Source organism: Tribolium madens, unplaced genomic scaffold (genome assembly GCF_015345945.1).
Source record: "Tribolium madens isolate multiple individuals breed KSU strain unplaced genomic scaffold, Tmad_KSU_1.1 Scaffold_3;HRSCAF=73;Tcas5.2_LG2, whole genome shotgun sequence".
Classification (NCBI taxonomy): Eukaryota; Metazoa; Arthropoda; class Insecta; order Coleoptera; family Tenebrionidae; genus Tribolium; species Tribolium madens.
Window position 1 is genome coordinate 2,524,679 of NW_025401006.1, and position 6,506 is coordinate 2,531,184.

Here is a 6,506-nt window from a genome sequence, read left to right on the forward strand (position 1 = left end):
CATGCCTCGAGCAATATGCAATCTTAGTGCTAATGTTATGAATATTGTAAGATTGCAGCTCCTAGGCGAAGCTTAATAGCTTAATATGAAAACTTCAGCATAAACAGAGGAAGTCTTTACGCTTCCTGCACACCTTTTAAATTTGTTTTTTTATACCTTACGAAAGTAACCTACTAAAACTATCATAAATAAATTTGAAAATTAAACAGTCTTGGCCCACAGAATAAAAAAAGGAATTTAAATAGTTTTCATTTCACCCTTTAAACTGTTCAAATTTAATTAAGAATATATCAAGCTGTCTGGAACTATAAACGAACATTCAGACTTTATTTCACCTATTTTTGCTAAAATGCTAGTCTTTAAAAGCGTTGTGGCTAGAACTAAAATGCAAACGACTTCATGAAATGCATGATTATAAAACATTTGGTTATTTTTTTAACGAATCACAACTAATAATAATAATGTATGCAACATTTAAAATAGTGATAAATTCTGACAATCATAGGTTCAAATAAAATAAAACTGCATTATTTTTATTACACTAGTCATAAAAGTACCCATGAAACGTTAGAGATAACTGTCGGCTTGCATGCAAACCTAAAAATTTACAACACAGCTAAAAACATAGTGGCAAATGACTATAAAAATTATGTTTCTGTGTAAATAGGTATAAAAGCCAGTCTTATAAGGGTCTCTGTGTATTTTGTGTTGCCTAGTTTATAATCTGTAACGTTTATGTAATTTTTTGAATGATAAACTAGCAGTATTCTTGTTTTACGGGATCATAAAATGTAGTGGCTATAGCGATATTTCTGTGTGTATTTTATAGGATCGTTAAATCAAACGGTGGCAGTCCGGTAACCACCACCCAATACTCACTTTGATTATGATTCGTTTGCAGATGTGAAAAAAACTGCGGTTTCAGCTGTTGAAACTCTAAACCTCGAAATAAAAGTTGACTGTTTGCGTGATAATTAATTGATTAATTCGGAATTGTTACCAGGACCACCAGGTAAGAAAAATATTACATTACTCACGGTATTGCTTACATTCAAGCCACGATTGCGGCTATAAGTAGAAATAATTCTCTATAATTATAGCAACGGTTCTACCATATTTGCCCTTATCTCGACTAATAAATTACCAATTAACCTCTTTGACTCGTTGTGTTTTATCGTAATTAAAGAAAATGAATTTATTTCAGGAATAGGAAGCACCAAATTTTAATTAGAATTCGGCACGTGTTTCGGCTGCAGAGTCAACAGGATAGGTAAGTGTTTATAACGCATTCAATAATGATATAACGTTTTGCTCCTTTTTCACCTTCCCCTCAAGACGCAGTCTCGACTCTCTAATTTAAGTTCTTTTTAATAGAATTTGCGCCTTAAATTCTAATCACCTAAAGGTGCAAATTAACAATGTGCAGTCTTTCAACGTAAACATGTTTTTTGCACCGTTATTATCTAGCATCTTCATTAATTAATTGGTAACGTGATCTCGACAAGTTCGAGATTTTCGATGTTATAGGTGAGACTAAGATTAGAAGTTTTTTCTCATTATGATGAAAATATCGTGGTTAAAGACACCTATAATATCCTGCATAAGAGTATTATTTATGTGCGTTTTATGTCATTTATTTCCCAGCTCGATAATTATGTTCGCCGATTCGAACCTTCCTTAACGCAGTAATTGACAGTCAGTAAGTAGAAAAAGGCTTCGACTTAACAGCTGCAGCCGTTCCTTGTCCAGTCTCAATTAAAAACGGCCATTTGCTCACACCGAAATTAAAAAGAACATGTTTACATGAAGGCAATTATTTCTTAATACTAGCAAAAGCGTTTAATTATAATTAATGTGAAATGTTACTCTTAAAATGATATATTGGAAGGCGTTCCCGCTCGCAAATTTATTCTAAATTATGTGAATAATGAATAAACAGACCAACTTATTAAAAATGGCCTCTAGTTTTGTTTAGCTGATCAATCTAGTTTTGCAATGCAAATTGGCTGTGAAAATCTTTTAAAAGTTCATCCAGTTTATTTCCAACGTCATATACACATTTATATAATCGTAACTTTTGAATGTTATCTGATGTGATGTTTTCTAGCTACTGGTGTTGAGAAACACAATGTTGGAACACTTTCCAGGTTTTAACTCATTTTATTGCTAGATTAGTTAAAAATTGCCGATAAATAATTGTAATAAAATCTCCATATGAGGCAAATCATTTTGTTTCCAGCCATTGACGTTCGTGCCAAAAAATAATATCCCATTTAATTAGTCGTGAGTTTATGCAAAATGTCATCGGGCGGGAGTGTCAGGAAGTGATACCAGTTTTAAGAAACTAATTCTGTCGCGTATTTAAATTAACGCTCATGTTTCAGGCTGACGTTTACCCTCTTCAAGCTCGACTACTACAACCCAAATCGTTCCAACCAGCAAGGGACCGATAAACCAACATTAATTCCTTATAAACGAAGAACTTTGAATAAGATAATAGCCGACCATAACTCTCGCGAATTTCCTAAAAATAAATTACCTCCCTATTAACCCAACAATCACTAATGTTGTCACGCACATACGTTTACCTCCAGACACTCGTTATTGCCCTATCTGCAATCGAATTTGAGCCGTTTTGCGGCCGAGCGATACCGATCTCGTCGACATTGCAAAAACTTTCCGTAATAGGTCTTTGTAAAAAGGAAAGATTGCTTTAAATATAACGCAGTCTCGACTGGTTAACGTCGGTAAATCAACAGTAGCTCGAGTTATGTTTGGCGGACATGCGACCGGAGCGCTGCATGCAAGATATCCCGGAGAAATAAACCCACTTCGACAGTTTCGCTCGCAACTATGTTCCCTTACGACAAATTATCCGATTCAGGGTCACGGATCAAGATGAATGGATTTTAAATAAATTCATTTGCAGGCATCCCGCAACGACCTACCTCGAGACCGATACTTTTAATGTAATTAACGAGCTTTGCGTGCGGACAGTACGCGACGGGAGATTATTTACAAAATCGGCAAACACACTATTGCAAAAATTTGTTTTATTTAAGAAAAATAAAATATCTACTCTTACAAAGTTTCTCCTTCTGATCATATCACAACAGCTGTTGATAAGTACTCGATTCATCATTTCATTTTACGAATTATGGCAAAAATAATGAAAATTTATAATGATTGATTATTTCATTTCCAAAATTTGATTATAAAGTTGGATAATGGAGACGAGCTTATTCTAAATTCTATAAATATAGCAAAGAAATAGGTTTGCATGATTTGGGTTAATGGTTTCAATAATAAATTGGCAGATTTCTTCAAACTTGTTGAAAGTTTGAGTGGATTTATTGATTACAAATACTTGTTATACTTGAAAATTAATGACTTCCTGATTGTGCCCCCAAAAATATCTTTTACATTTTGTGGATCATTACTGCAATGCGTTTCTAAAGTAATAATAAACTATTGATTTTTTGTTATTAGTATTTTTTTTACTGCAATAAGTACTTTAAATGTTACTTAATTCTAATTATTTATCATTACCATGCATGTATAGGTAAATTTTGTGAAAATGCTTTTTCGTTTAGTATAATTTTTGATATGGCACGTCCATCGATTTATCACTTTGAAAGTGAAATTTAATTACATAAATTTTTTATCTTGTAAATACATAATTCAATTTGATACAACTTTTCTACCGGGAGTGTTAATTTTAATCACAAAATGTAATTTTACGAATAAAAATGACAAACACCTTGGGCTTACAAAATGTAATTTTACGAATAAAAATGACAAACACCTTGGGCTGATAGCATCTTGTATTTGATAAGTCACGGTTTCCATTAATTTCGTATACACGGTAAATGCGGTAGCGCTGTTAGAAAATTTTCTTAATTTATTTTCATTACCTTGATTTTTTCATCATTTTGTCCCATTTTTCCTTATTTACGATTATCATTCTGCCTGAAAGCCGGGCAAAACTTAACAAACATCTTATTGTTTAAGTTATTTACGCGTAAAAGAAGAATTAAGCGGAGATGGTTTTTGTTACATATTTCTTCGTCATTCCATCCCTACGCAGTAGTTCTCAGATAAGCAAATAAAGTGAGTGCAACCCCTGGCATAACGTAATAATTAATAACTTGAAATATAGTGTCATTAACACCCTGGCCATGTGTTTGCTGACACGACCACGGGCGTTATGCAGGCAAGAGGGGGCAGGTAAACATTATGAAGATTAATGGTAGAAATATGGAATCTAAAGCAGCAAATGGTATCTTATTTCGTTTTTAATTTTTCACACTTTTGATGTATGAGCTTCTTGCGACATCATAAATGGCTGCAATTTAAATAATAAAGCTCTCCAGTTCGTATCAGCAGGATTTGTATAATTCACTTTAAGTTTCTTTGGAAATTTAATAAAGTTGAATCAACAGGCGTAATCTTAATTAAATTACACATCAATGTCACCCAAATTGTGCCCGAAACAGCAAATAACTCACTCAAGGAAATGTCATTCGAAATACGTCTCCGAGTCGCTGTTATAAATGCATGTGAGTTTTTGTGGCATTCACTCGGACAAACAATGATAATAGGAAAGTTATGCGACCGACCGGGCATAAATCTCGTGGCGTTCGTGAGTGTTATTGCTAGGAGTCACGCGAGTCCTTTTAGTATGGCTTCCAACCCCTTTCCAGGAGGTGCAGGACTGCAGAATATACGCGAACGAAGAGTTAACCGAGTGAGCCGCTTGGGATTAAATTGATGGCGGACGTTCGACAGCTCGCTTCTCAAGAAGTCAGCAATATGAAAGACGTCATAAATCCGATCACACGACTAAAACAATGTTGGGTCGCTCACATCACCAGTCACGGTATCTTATAGGAAAACATAAAAATGATGTGTGAGGGTGCTACCCACTTCCTTCGCTTTTTCGTGACCGATAATAGTGATTTTCATGAGCAAAGGTTAAGGACTAGCTAGTGTAATATGCTTCAAAGCTAATGACATCCTGAAAGCTCATTCGATACCAGCTAATAAAGAGCTTTTAAGACTCTTATGTCAAAGCTTTTTCTACCTTTTGTAACATCACACAATGTGTGTGATTTTTTGAAGAAATAATAATTACAAAATGCTACAAAAACGTAAATGTTTTTTTTAATACATTTGAAAATAATTTCAAGCGATGCATTAGATTAGTGTCTATTAATTTTCGCAATTTTTTTATTTTAACATTTTAAGATCAATAATAAACTTTACCAATTTGAGGGGACACCCTGTATAATGGAGTCTCAAACTAAAGTTGTTAAAATATCTATAACTTAATCAATGTCCTCACGTGATGGTTATTAACGAAAACCTGTAATCAAAGTCACAATGTCACAATTTTTAAAATGTTACGTTGAAATTTAGTTGAAATGAAAGTTTAAAAAATCTAAAGTCAGTGTTTTTTACCCAATTCGACATTAGTACATACAGTGGTAGACAATAAAATCGCGTACACAGCAAAAATTAAGTAACACATTTTTCTACCTTTTGCAATGTGTAAATTAGTTTTTTTGAAGTTTCAAGCTATTTTTAGAAAAGAGGTTATACCTACTCCCTTTTTGTTTCTATCCCTTCTTCACTCTTAAAATTGTGTTTTTTTTTTAATTCTACTAGTCTGTGTCTGTACAGGCACGGAACTAAGCCTTCATATTTGGGTTGGCCACGATAGGTCCAAAGTTTTTTAAGGTGGGCTAAGTAAAACCCATATGTTTTGGTAAAACCGGATAACAATAGGCCCCATGTTTTGAAAACCAACAAAAATGTCTTAAAAAACTTAATATTAGTGAAAATGATACTTCCGTATAAAACTATGTTACACTATTTTTGTTCTGCCACTTTTTGAAGTCGTCGTATTCTCGTTCGTAACTTGAAACTGATTTTGCAGGTAATAAACTTGGAGCTATACTCTTGGCTTCCTCAATAATTTCTTTTGGCACATTCATTTTCGCTTTCGCCAAGTATTCATCTATGGCCAAAACAAATAAAAAAAATAACAAACATACATGTTCATGGTAACGATTCCATAGCTTACGACATTTACGACAAATTATTAAGAATTTTTTTGTAATCAAAATTTAAATTTGTCTAACTTTTTTACAAATGAGAAACAAAGAAAATATAAAACAATACACGCAAGGTAACGGGTTTTACTGTCTCAAGGAAGTAACTGACTCGCCTGCGGCTCGTCAGTTATATCCTCCATTCGCCAGTAAAAACCCTCTTACCTTGCTAGTAATGTTCCATGTTCTTGGTATCTTATCTTACTTGAAATTTTTCTCTGGGGCGCGAGTTTTGCGCACCCTGTATAATATGTCAAGTTGTCAAGACATGACTTTCTTGTCGCCCTGTGTAAGAGGTGTTGGATGTGGATGATTCTATTAAGTATGGGGAGGCTTGAGTTTCGGAGCGTTTGCGTCTGTAAAAATAGGTCATTTTGGTTTTATAAAAAGTTA

General features: G+C 33.8%; 1 long non-coding RNA gene across 1 annotated transcript; it reads left to right on the forward strand.

Annotated features, from left to right (window-relative positions):
* Positions 1–864: 864 nt before the first annotated feature.
* LOC123007913 lies at positions 865–2,583 on the forward strand. The gene is made up of 3 exons (XR_006412898.1): positions 865–1,012; positions 1,205–1,270; positions 2,385–2,583. It is a non-coding gene; the product is annotated as an uncharacterized LOC123007913 (long non-coding RNA).
* Positions 2,584–6,506: the final 3,923 nt, after the last annotated feature.